Below are 13,063 nucleotides of genomic sequence, written 5' to 3'. Positions count from 1 at the left end.
CCTCATATGCAGTTTGGCATTGGGAAGCACCAGAATACAAGATGCCATGAACCCTAATGCTTGAAGGACTGTCCTTGCAGTCAGCACGGACTGATGAGATAGTTGATGGAAGTAAAGTGATAGACTCTTTTGTTTGTCCGGGGTTAAAAAGGCCATCTGGGCTGCTGTATTCAGTCTCACACCCAGAAAGCACATGTCTTGAGAGGGTACTAGACTGGACTTTATTTCGTTCACAGAATACCCTAGGCATCTTAGCACTGCTATAACATATTCCAGATGTTGTAGGAGGTCTTCCTTTTCTTGAGCCAGAATCAGGCAGTCGTCCAAAAAAGGATAGATTTGAATTCCTTTTAGCCTGAAGTAAGCTATCACTGGAGCCAGAACCTTTGTGAATACTCTGGGCAGTAGATAAGCCAAAGGGCAATGCAGAGAACTGATAATGAGAATTTCCAGCTAAAACGCAGATACTTCCTGCAACTTAGTCTTATAGGCACATGAAGGTAAGCTTCCTTGAGATCTAAAGTTACCATCCAGTGATCTTTGCCCAGCAGAGGTAAAAGCTGTTGTAACGTCAACATCTTGAACTTGGGAATGTCCAGATAAGTGTTGAGGATAGATAAATCCAAAATTGGTCTCCACGTGTTCCCCTTCTTTGGTACTAGGAACAGGTGAGAATAAAATCCTAGGCCCCTTTCTGATACAGGGACTGGCTGAATGGCCCCTATTTGGAGTAACAGAGAAATTTGCTTGTGAGCCTCTGTCCTTTGTGGAGGAGGAACATCTGGCATGCCTTTGAAAGGGGGCAATGTATGGAAATAAAACCGGTAACCGTGGTGAATGATATCCAACACCCATCTGTCTTGAGTAATTAAATCCCAATTTCCTTTGAAAAGAAACAGTCTTCCTCCTAAAGGAGCTGCCAGACGAGAACCTACTGGCAGCTGAAAAGGCAGGTCATTGGGTCTGTTCTGAAAGGACTGACCCCTGCCCTCACCAGAAGTCTGAGCAGGTGAACTCCCTGTTCTAGGCCTAAAAGAACCTTGAGCTCTGCCCCTACCACGTCTAGACCTACCCCTAGACTGGGAATCATAAGCAGGATATGTCCATCCCTTAGTAGGCCAATTTCTACTAAACTTGGTGGCTGCACCTGCAAAAATCTTTAACAGTTTGCATAGACTTAGCTTTGTCCTCCATTTTCTTTAAAACTGCTTCCACAGGCGAACCAAACAACACATCAGACTGTAAAGGAGCATCCAAAATCCTTGTCTTAACATGCTCAGCTAAATTCTGATCCCTCAACCAGGCATGCCTGCGAAGAACAGAACTAGTGGCAGCCACCCTCGAGGAGGCCTGTACAGCATCAAAACCACATTGCAAAGAATGCTTACCCACTTGTTCAGACACATGAACTAAATCCAGCAACTCTTTACACTCAATACCTTCCGCCAAAGCATCCACCTTAGATTTCAGTTGTGAAAGGAGATAATTTTGATATTTAAGCATGTGAAACTGACAATTCAACGCCCTCATGGCTAAAGTGGAAGAAGTATACACTTTCTTTCCCCATCTATCCAAAGCCCTTGCCTCTATCAGTGGGAACAGGGTTTTTAACCACAGAGGCCTTAACACCTTTAGGTCCCTGAGAAACAGTTTCCGGGTCTGCCCTAGGACTCTTAAAAGATACTTATGAGCTTCAGGCACCCTATAGTACCTATCAGGTTTAACAGGAGCAGGAGGCAAAGAATCAGGGTTCAGGAAGCCTCTGCAAAAACATCTTCCACCACATTCAACACAGGAGGTATAGCTAAGGGCCTATGCTGGGGCAAAAACAAGAATTCCCTAAGCCTTTTCCTGGAATCAGAGTAATCCTGGCCTTCCCATTTAAAGTGCTCCTCATGGAATGCAGAGTCTCTGAAAATGAGAAATCCTCAGGAGGAGAAGCTGTAGGAGTGGAGTCATCCACATCAGAATCAGAATAAGGAGGATACTCCTGCAAATCCTCCGCAGAAGACTCAGAAGCCTCTGAACACTGTTCAAAACTATCAAACTCCGGTTCCACCCTAGGCCTCTTATCAGGAGGGGGCATAGAACCTCTAATCATAGTAATCAAATCTTCTGCCATTTTAAGCATATGTTTCTTAGGCACAGAACCTGAAATGCTAGGAGAAGCCCCACTGAAGCTGAACTTGGCCTACCTCTCAAAAGTTTTGGCAACAGAAGGAGAGGCTCTAACTACCTTGGGAAGAGAGGGAAGAACAGTCACCTGAGAAGCCCCTCAGCCTGGCCTACCTCCTGAGAAGGCACATCCTGTAACAGTAAAGTCTCTGCCTGAGACTCCATAGAAACTCCTGGCAAAACCTCTGGCTCCACTGAGCCTTCTAAAGAACGGGCGTCTGGGACTGCCGGTTCATCAACCCTAGGCTTCGCTGTTGTGTCCTTGCGCTAGCATCCGGCGGCATTTTATAATTGCAACGCTTCCCAAACACTAACCTAGCACAGTCTAACCGTCTCTTAATAGTGCGTTTGTTAAACCTAGCACAAGAGCGGCATCCAACAACGTCGTGCTCAGGCCCTAAACAAGGTATACACAAGGTATGGTAATCCCTATGAGGTATCTGTTTCCCACAAGAAATACAGTTATTCACTTTTTCTGACATCGGTTAAATACTGAGGCAAGAAAAACCAAAATGTTCCCGCCAACTCTGATTCGGTCTGAAACTCCGGTTTCGGAAATATTTCAGAACGCCAACCTGCACTCGCAAAACTGCTTCTGCATCGGACCATGCGGCAAAAGACTGAGGATATGGCGCCGGTCATGCGCATTAGTACCCTGACGCACTGACGTCAGTCTAATGCGCCCTGACCGACGTCACTCTGGTATTCGGGCCGACTGGACAGCGGACTACCCAATAGTAAGGACTGCAGCAATGTGGAACGAAGAACATCATACCTTTCTCTCTCAAACCTATTCCCACCTCCTACATAAAATCCCTGCTCCTAAAACGTAAACCTTGCAAACCTTCTGCTGACAAACTACTTTTCTTAAGCTAGCTGCCAAAGCTATCACCTTCCCTTTCTCTGTTCAAATCAATAGATCTATTCTAGAAAGCACAGTACCTGAAATCTGGAAATCATTTTATACTGTTCCAGTACACAAAGGTGGCAACTCCACAGACCCCTCAAATTTCAGACCAATAGCTATCCTTTCACCACTCTCACAAATACTTGAAAAATGTATTCACTCTCAGCTAATGAATTACCTTATCCAGGAAAACCTGCTAACAACTACCCAACATGACTTTCAACCTCACCATAGCACTGGTACTTAGCCTAGTACCAACCTATGAACCTATCGGCCCTACTAGGGCCTTATACAAGCCTAGCCATAACAGTTCCCTGGCTATTTCTCCCCACAGTATTTACTTCCCTGGTACCCTGTCTAGCAAGGGGAATGACGTGATCCCCGGGCTGAATTTCCTATCGCCCATCCAAACATCAAGGTTCCTTTTGAAGAGGGCCAAAGAGGCACTCTGCTTGACATGCATGGGCAGTCTATTCCAGAGTCTGGGGAGTCTCTGGGTCAAGAACCTATCCCTCCCAGCATATTTTGTTCATTGTGATGGCAAGGTTTAGATCCCTGCAGCGTGCGTCTCTAAGGGATTCGGATTTCTTTAAGTGTAGTACGTCCAACAGCTCTGGGTTTGACATGGCCTTGTATGTTAAGCAGAAATCGCCTCTGAGTAGACAATATGCGACAGAGTATAGGTGGAGTTTTTCTAGACTGTCAGCATAGGGCATCTGCTTTAGGCCAGTGATTCTTTTAGTCAGGTATTTCTGTGGCCTCTCCAGTTGTTGCAGATGTCTTGAGAGTTACATACCTATTGTATTCTATAATGGGTCTAATGAGGGATGAGTACAGTGGGACAATGACCTCCTTTTTTATGGATGAAAAGCCCTTAGTGATGAGGTGTGCCACATAGAAGGATTTCCTGACTATTGTGGTGATGGGGTTATCGAAGGTGAGACCACTGTCCACCTGTGTCCCTAAGTCTCTTATCACACTTTTGGTGTTTAGTGTACTGCCACCTATGTGGTAATTCATGGGTACATGTTTTTTCCCAAAGGGGATAACTATACATTTCTTGGCATTGAGCTTGAGCCCATGGCTCTGGCACCAAGCATCTGTTTCTGTAAGGCCTTTTTGTAGAATATCCACATCATTTGGGGATTCAATAATGGCTCCCAGTTTGCAATCATCTGCAAAATTTGTTAGCCAGAGTCCCTTACTGTTGGCCTGTACTTCAGAGAAGTAGATGCTAAACAACAGCAGTCCCAGGACTGAACCCTGAGGTATTCCACTTGTCACTTGTCTGGAGCTGAATTTGGAGTCTGCTACTTTTACAGTTTGGGTTCTGTCAGTAAGCCAGTTGGCAACCCAAGTGACGTAGGGATTATTGCCAAGCTTAGTAAGTTTATCTACGATTCCAGAGTGGGGGGATGGTGTTGAAGGCCTTGGCGAGGTCCAGATAGGCTGTGTGGACCACCTTACCCTTGTCCACGGCTCTGGAGACTGATTCAAAAAAGTCAATCAGGTTCAGGAGACAAGATCAGCCCTTCACGAACCCAAACTGCATGGGGTTCAGTGATTGAAGTTTGCCAATGTCTTTGTTTACAAGTTCCATGACAATATGTTCCATGGCCTTGCAGATCAGGCTTGTCAGACTGATGAGGCGGTAGTTCCCGGGATCCAAGGTGGATCCCCCCTTGTGGAGTGGGGTAACTGCAGCTGTGCGCCACTCATTGGGCATGAAGCCTGAGGTGAGGCTATGATTAAACATGACACTTAGGTGAGGTGCAAGTCCATTTTGTAGTTCATGTAGTACACAGCCCGAGATGTCGTCTGGTCCCATGGATGCTGTATTCTTGGCTTTGGAGAGAGTGTTTTTTACCTGTGTGTCTGTTTTTACTGGAATTTGGCAATCTTTCAGTATTGGGATGGGCCCTTTAGGGGGTGAGAGGGGTGGTGAAGTTTGCACTGAATCGATCTGCCAGGATATTGGCAATATCCTTGGGATCAGTATATTTAATGCCATTCTGTTGTAGCTCAGAGCAGATCTGAGCATTGCCATTTAGATTCTTGACATAGCTATAGAATGCCTTGTGGCCGTCTTTGGAACCTTTGGCAATTTTATTTTCATAACTAGCATTGGAGAATTTTATGAGGGATCTCAGCTTCTTACTGAGGCTGGTAAGGGAGTTTTCAGCATCCTGGGATTTTCCTCCTTTCTGCAACAGTTTGTTTATGGCAAGGGACCACCAGACTGGCTTCCTTTTTTTTGGAGGAGAGCATCTTAGTTTTATTGGGGATGGCACGATGTGGATGTGCTCATACAGTGCCTTAGTGTAGGATTCAGCAGTCGAACTTTCAGTTTTTGTCTGTATGGGTGTCATGAAATTTGTCACTTCTGACTTGAATAGCATGGAGTTGGCTTTGGAGAAGTTTTTTTTACAGAGGTTTCCTTACTGGGGGTGGGGTGGCGGTGAGATGCGGATGTCAAGGGTGATTAGCTTATGGTCAGACCTGACCAACGAGGGTGTGACCATAGGTGTGGAGCATCGATTTCCCATGTTGGTAATGACCAGGTCTAGGATACTGGATCCCCTGGTGGGGCTAAGGATTAGTTGATCCAGGGAGTTGGAATTTATGAATTCCAAGAACTGTTGGGCAAAGGTGTTGGTACACGAGTAGTTTTCCCAGTTAATGGCAGGGTAGTTGAAATCACCCAGTATTAGGGTGTTTGGTTGTATCTTAATATTTTCCAGTATGTTTAGAAAGGTGTACTGAGAATCTTGGGGCATGGTGGGGGATCTGTAGCAAGCTATAATTTGGACTGCAGTCTTACCTAGTGTTAGTTGCACCTGGAGAATTTTAGACGCATTGTGTTGGGCAACTAGCCTGGTGTTGTGAATATCCTTGGTGAATATGGACACTCCTCCAACTTTAGTGTTTCGTTCCTGGTTTGGTGGCCGAAAAGTGTGGCAAGAGTTGTAGCCTTGTACTGCAGGGGTGCTCTCTGGAGCCTTGAACCAGGTGTCAGTTACTGCACAGATATCGATGTTGTCCATTTTTAGGAGTGCCTCGGGAGAGTGCATTTTGAGTTTTAGACTTCTAGCACTGAGTAGCATTACCTTCAGATTTTGAAACCAAAAAGCCAGGTAGAAGGCTTGCAGGCAAAACACGACCACGAACACTTCTCCTTAGGGGAACCAAATCCTTTATTGTTAAAACAACAAGATAAGTGCTTTCATCTCAATTTTAGACAATCAAAGAAACTTCTTCAGATAAAGATTTTTAATACCTCAAGTAATTTTTAATTCTTACCACCGGATTGCCGCTGGAAGAATGTGCTATTTTATGTTTATTTTTGCAAGGCTTTACCAATAATTTTATTCAATCACTATGTTGAAAATGCAATGTAACAACCACTAGTGCTTGTGGTCATGTTTTGCCTGTCTGCCTTCTACCTGGCTTTTCTTGGATTATTACCTTCAGATTTTGCATTCTTGCACCTGTTACAGTGGTGGTTTTGTCCTTTAAACTTTGCCTAAAAAAGGCACTATACGGGTAGCAACAGCCTTAGCCATTAACCTGAATCCCAGGGATGACAGGTGCAGACCATCTCTGGCAAACCATTGTGGTCTGTCGATCATGTCGTCCCAGGCAAACAGATACTGGATCCCCTTTAAATGACACCAGAAACTTAGCCAGTTGTTGAAGTCAATCATTTTGTCCTTATATTGTGGTATCATTCTGGGCGAAGGCAGGATGCTAATCAGGGCTAGAGCCATACATGCCTGGGCCACATGATCCAAGAGCTCTTCCATGTCTCTTTTCATGTAGTCCAGCGAGGTACGTCTCAAGTCATTCACTCCAACATGGACAATGAAAGAGTCATATTTGTACTTGTTGTGGAGTGACTTGAGTGCATGTGTTATGTGGTGGATGATCCTGGCACCCGACAGGCAGCTGACTGTAATTTTCTCCTTGATAAGCCTGGTGAATGGGACATCAGTGTGCCTGACTAAAGAGTCACCTATGACTAAAGTGTTGGGTACGCTGTCTTGCCTTAGGGGCCTTTTGTTGGGTGACACACTGGTGATGTGAGCTATGTGACACTTTGGTTGTGATTGGTGTTTGTTTGCTTTTCATCTTCGGAGGTCCTTGTTTCTTGGCCAGGTTACTGTTAAGGGCCTCCACATATGTGGGTTTAGTGTTGCTATGTGAGGTGTTGGTGGTGTGGGTTTAGAAGGGCTATATATTGCTTGAGGTGTAGTGCGGGTGTTAACCTTCTCCTCTTGACTGTCTAGCACACTCTTGGGTGGAGAGAGCTTTGCTTCTAGTTTAGCTATGTAAGTGCAACTCTCACATGTTGTAGTGTTGGGTGGTACGAGGAGAGGGTTGTCTGTTTACATGAGACAATTGCTGCATTGCCCCAGTATGCCCAGATTCACCACGTGGACAGGAGAAATCTCCGGAAGCTGACCCTTGGACATGCCTAGTTTGGCGGGTTTTTTTTTTTGTAAAGTACAAGAAAGTACAGTTGTGTACCTACCATAAATGTAGATGTTCAAGTGTATTCACTGTTGCAGTCATTACTCTTGGGTTATCCTTTTAGCAGGCTACCTGCAGTCAGCCTGAATTCCAAAGTCTTGGTCCGGCGTCGGTTGCTGTCGCCTCTTCCCTGACGTCAGAGCGCCAGGGCTATAATGCAGCTGATGCCATTTTCTTCAGTTTTTCTTGCCCCAGATGTTAGGTGCCCCCAAAAGGGTAGACTAAAAAAATTATGCCAATAAACATGCATACACTAAAGTAAACATTTCCTTCATCTACAAGCAAATACACCACATAGGTTGTATAGGATAGAGAAGTACAGATAAGTCCCAGCAATGTAAGGGGGGTGGATAGAGGGTGACCTGGACTGCAACAGTGAATACACTCGAACATCTACATTTATGGTAGGTACACAACTGTACTATGTTCATCGTGTTTCACTGTTGCAGTCATTACTCTTGGGTTGAATCCCAAAGCTGAGGATGGGTGGTTGTGGCTAAACAGGATTAGGAGAGGCTATGAGGCCCTGCAGAACTGCAGTGGCAAAGCCTGCACTGGATTTAGAGTAGAGAGGTAAGTGGTAGTGCTTTGTAAAAGTGTGCACTGAACTCCAAGTTTTAGCCTCTAAGATGTCTTTGGTTGGTACTCCTCTGAGGAAGGCTGCTGAAGTGGCTGCTGCTCTGGTTGAATGTGGCCTAATGCCCTTAGGCACTGATTTATCATGTTGTGAGTAGCAGAAACGGATGCAATGGCCTATCCATTTTGAAATAGTCTGTTTTGAGATAGCCTTTCCTTGTGATCCTGCAGCATATGCCACTAAAAGTTGCTCAGTCTTTCTGAAAGCTTTAGTTCTGTCCAAGTAGAAGTGTAGCTGTCTGTGTATGTCCAAAGAATGCAGAAGTCTTTCACCCTTGTTCTGTGGGTTTGGATAAAAGGTAGGCAAGTGAATGGTTTGGTTAAGGGCCACACTGGACACCACCTTAGGCATAAATGTCAGGTTTGTCCTCAGAGAAACCCTGTCTGGATGGAAAATGATAAAAGGTTCCACAGCCATGAGTGCCTGTAACTCCGAGACTCGTCTTGCAGTGGTTATTGCTAAGAGCAGAGCTGTTTTCCAGGATAAGAATTTTATATCAGCTGTTGATGCTGGCTCAAAAGGAGGCAGTGTGAGATTTTCCAAGACATAATTGAGGTCCCATGCAGGTAGTGGTGCTCTCCTTGGAGGTCTTATGTTTTTGGCCCCTCTGAGGTACTGCCTTATTAAAGGATGAGAAAAGATAGGTGGTTCCGTATTGTAAAGGGCTGAAATGGCAGAGGCGTGGATCTTAATTGATGAAAAGGATAGGACTTTGTCCGGCATCTCAGTTAAGTATTGTAAAATCTGAGGAATATTTGGTACACATGTGTCAATTGCTTCTACCTGGTTCCAAGCACAGAATCTCTTCCATTTTTCTGCATAAGATTTTCTGGTACTGGGCCTCCTGGCCTCCAAAATAACATCCATCACAGCGTTGGAAAGAGGAGTGTTGTGAATGGCTACATTATCCGCCATGCTGCCAGATTTAAGGTCCTGAGTTGGCTGTGCAGGATCTGATTGTTTTGTTGGGTCAGTAAGTGAGAAATTTGAGGCAATGTCCAGGCTGGACCTTGAGACAAGTTCTTTAGGATTGGGTAGCAGTGCTGGCATGGCCAGTCTGGGGCAATCAGCATAATTTTTGGCTTCTCTTGTTTGACCTTTAGGAGTACCTTGGGGAGGAAAGGCATATACTGCCAGCTGAAGGATAAGGCATCCACTTTCCATGCTTGCTTGTGATAAGTCATTGTGCAGAATCTCTGTAGTTGGCAGTTGTGAGGGGAGGCAAATAGATCTATGTCTGAGCATCCCCATTTCCTTGTTATCATGCTGATGACTTGTGGATCCAGTTTCTACTCGTGGGGATCCATGTGGTTTCTGCTAAGTTCGTCTGCCAGAGTACTTATCTTTCCTGGCAGGAATTGTGCTTGCAGATGTACTTGATGAATCAATGCTGTGTCCCACAAAGTCATGGCTTGTCTGCAAAGGGGATAGGAATGTGTGCCCCCTGCTTGTTTATGTACCACATGACTGTAGTATTGCCCGTCTTTATCAGTAGTTGTCCTGGATGAAGTAGATCCTTGAAAGCTGTCAGGGCATTCTGAACAGCTAGCATCTCTTTTTGATTGATATGAAGATGCATCTGGCTTGCGGGCCAAGTGCCCTGAATACATTTTCCTGCCATGTGGGCCCCCCAGGCATAATCTGATGCATCTGTTGTTAGTGTCTGCCTGGCTGTGGGTAAGTGAATGGCTGTCCCTTGTTGTGGTGACAGGCCTGTGCCCACCATCGAAACTCCTGTTGCAGGCAGGGAATGAGGGTAATTAATGTTTCCAGGCTGTGGCAATGTTGAGTCCAAACACTTTTTAGATACCATTGTAAGTTTCCTCATATATAGTCTTGCATATGGAATTAGTAGGATACAGGATGCCATGAAGCCCAAAGCATGCAGAATTTTTCTTGCAGATAACTGGGTCTTTGTTGCCAACATTTTGAAGTAAGAAGTCAGTTGCCTTTGTTTGTCTGGCGTGAGATAAGCCATCTGGGCAGTTGTATTTAAGCTTGCACCCAGGAATATTATCTCTTGAGAGGGTACTAGTTTTGATTTCTTTTCATTACTGTGTACCCTAGGCAAATCAGTAATCGTTTCACAAACGCCAGATGCTTTAGTAGAATGTCCTTGTTCTCTGCTTGAGTAAGGCAGTCGTCCAAGTAAGGATACATTTGAATTCCTCTTTGTTTGCAAAATGCAATTACTGGTGCCAGGCATTTTGTGAAGACCCTGGACGCAGTAGATAAGCCAAAGGGCAGTGCAGAGAATTGATAGTGCATTGAGCCAGCTATAAATCTGAGGTATCTTTTGCAAGATTGTCTTATTGGGACATGCAGGTATGCCTCTTTTAGGTCCAAAGTTACAAGTCAAGCCTTCTTGCCCAGCATGGACAGAAGCTACTGCAGAGTCAACATTTTGAATTTTGGAACGTCCAGAAATGTGTTTAGAATAGACAGGTCCAGTATTGGTCTCCAGGCTTTGTCCTTTCTGGGTACCAAGAAAAGTCTCGAGTAAAAACCTTGTCCCTACTCTTGCTGTGGTACTCGCTGAATGGCCCTCATGTCCATAAGGGATGAAACTTGCTTTTGTGCCTCTGCCCATTGATTGTGTGGCAGGTCTGGCATACCTTTTGCCCTTGGCAGGGTGTGAAAGTGGAACCTGTAGCCCTGAGACACTATGTTCAAGACCCATTTGCCCTGGGTGATCATGTGCCAATTTTGTGAAAAAAGTGCTAGTTTTCCCCCCTAAGGGGGCTGCCAAAAGATAAGTGCTTGGTACTGGCAGAGGAAAGTCATTGGGACTGTTTCCTGTATGGCCGTGATTTGTCTTCTCCGTTTCTGGAGGTAGTAGCACCCCATTGTTTAGGCCTGTATGAGCCTTGGGGCTGGGATCTGCCTCTGGGGCCTGTCTGACAGTGGAAAGGACCAATTCTTTGTAGGCCAGTTCCTGTTAAATCTGGTTGGCTGCACCTGTAATAAAGCCTTAACTGTCTGCATAGATTTCGCTTTGTCATCCATTTTCTTCAACACCTCTTCTGCTTTAACACCAAACAAAGTATCATGCTGTAATGGAGCATCTAATAATTTTGCTTTAACATGATCAGGCAGATTCTGTTCCTGTAACCAAGCATGCCTCCTAATGACCGAACCCTTAACAGCGGCCCTGCAAGAGGCCTCCAGAGAATCAAAACCACATTGCAAAGTATGCTTTCCCACTTGTTCAGTTGCATGCAATAAATCCTGCATTTCCTTGTTTTCTGCACATTCAGAATTTAACATTTTCTGTTTAAGCAGTGACATTAAGTATTGCTGACATTTAAGCATATGAAATTGACAATTTAAAGCCCTCACAGCCAAGGTAGCAGAAGTGTAAACCTTCTTCCCCCATCTGTCCAGTGCCCTTGAATCCCAATCAGAGGCGATACGTTTTTTTTGCAGTGGAAGCCTTGACTCCTTTGGGACCCTGAGAAATAGTTTCTGGGTCAGCAGCAGGGTTTTTATAAAGACATTTATGTGAATTTGGAACCCTGTAGTATCTGTCTGGCTTAACAGGTGCAGGGGGTAAAGAGTCAGGAGACAGGCTGGACTCTGAAAATACATCATCTATAATGTCTAAAACAGGAGGGATAGCAAGAGGCCTGTGCTGAGGTAGTAAAAGAAAGTCTCTGAGCCTTTTCTTAGAGTCTGAGAAATCTTGGCACTCCCAGTGGAAGTGCTCCCTCATGGTATGCAGGGTTTCCCCAAAAGAATAATCCTCAGGAGGGGAGGCTGAAGGGATAGATTCTTCAGCATCGGAATCCTCATAGGGAGGGAGAGAGTATTCCTGTTCAGAAGAGGAGTCAGAGGAAATGGAGACCTGATCTGAAGATTCATATTCTGTCTCTTGCCTAGGCCTCTTATCAGGAGGGGGATGGGAACCCCTAATCAAAGTAATTAGGTCTTCGGCCATTTTGAGCATCTGTTTTTTAGGCATGGAGGCCTGTCCATGGACTTGCTGCACTTGTTTCTTTGTCTTTAGTGGTGCTTTAGTCTTTGCCTTTGAAGCTGTAGTTGGTTTTATATATAACTATGTAGGCCTGAAAACACCCTCAGAAGCCAATGTCTGCTCAGCGGCTCCGGACCCATCTGAGAGAATATTTTCCAAGTGTCAAATACCTTGAGTTTCCAGAGGCCTAGTCTGCTCCACGTGGGAGTCAGATGCGGCTTGCGGCTCTGAGGTAGCGGGTGCCAGGGGCTACGAAAGCACCTCACTGAGAACCGGTGATCCGGCTACTGGCTTAGAAGAAGCCTCGTCGTCAGTTTTGGACCTTGGATGCCTGTCCTTTTCCTTTTTCTTGCGTTTCTTGTGAATTGCGGTAGTCAGATGGCTATCCGATGACATAGTGTTATTAAATCTTCGGCCAAAGTAATGAAATGCAAAATCGTACTGACGCTTAATAGTGCGTTGGTGAAATCTAGCACAAAACCTGCAATTAGCAACGTCGTGATCAGGGCCTAGGCAAGGAATACAATAAGAATGGAAGTCCTTATGAGGTAATTTGCTTCCCACAAGAAAGAGAATTATTAACTTTTTCTGACATCGGTCTGGAGCAAGAAAAAAGTTTCCCCAACTGGGTACTTAGCTTTAAATGAAGACTTCGGATCTGAAATTCGAGCACGAAAATCTCAGGAGTCGGCCAACCGGCACTTGCGAACTGCTTCTGCTTCGGGCACCATGCGCAAGAAAGACTGGAGAAAATGGCGTTGGCTGCATCTTTTATACCCCTGGAGCTCTAATTTCAGGGAAGAGGTGACAGCAACCGACGCCGGACCAAGACTTTGGAATT

General features: G+C 45.2%; 1 protein-coding gene across 1 annotated transcript in view; it reads right to left on the bottom strand.

Annotated features, from left to right (window-relative positions):
* The window catches only part of LOC122792978 (arf-GAP with GTPase, ANK repeat and PH domain-containing protein 1-like), a 2,685,441-nt gene that overhangs the window by 2,193,405 nt on the left and 478,973 nt on the right, over positions 1 to 13,063 (bottom strand). The window lies entirely within an intron of this gene.

Source organism: Protopterus annectens, chromosome 2.part0 (assembly GCF_019279795.1).
Source record: "Protopterus annectens isolate FY-2018-M chromosome 2.part0, PAN1.0, whole genome shotgun sequence".
NCBI classification, from domain to species: domain Eukaryota; kingdom Metazoa; phylum Chordata; order Ceratodontiformes; family Protopteridae; genus Protopterus; species Protopterus annectens.
This window is presented reverse-complemented; position numbering and strand designations above follow the sequence as displayed.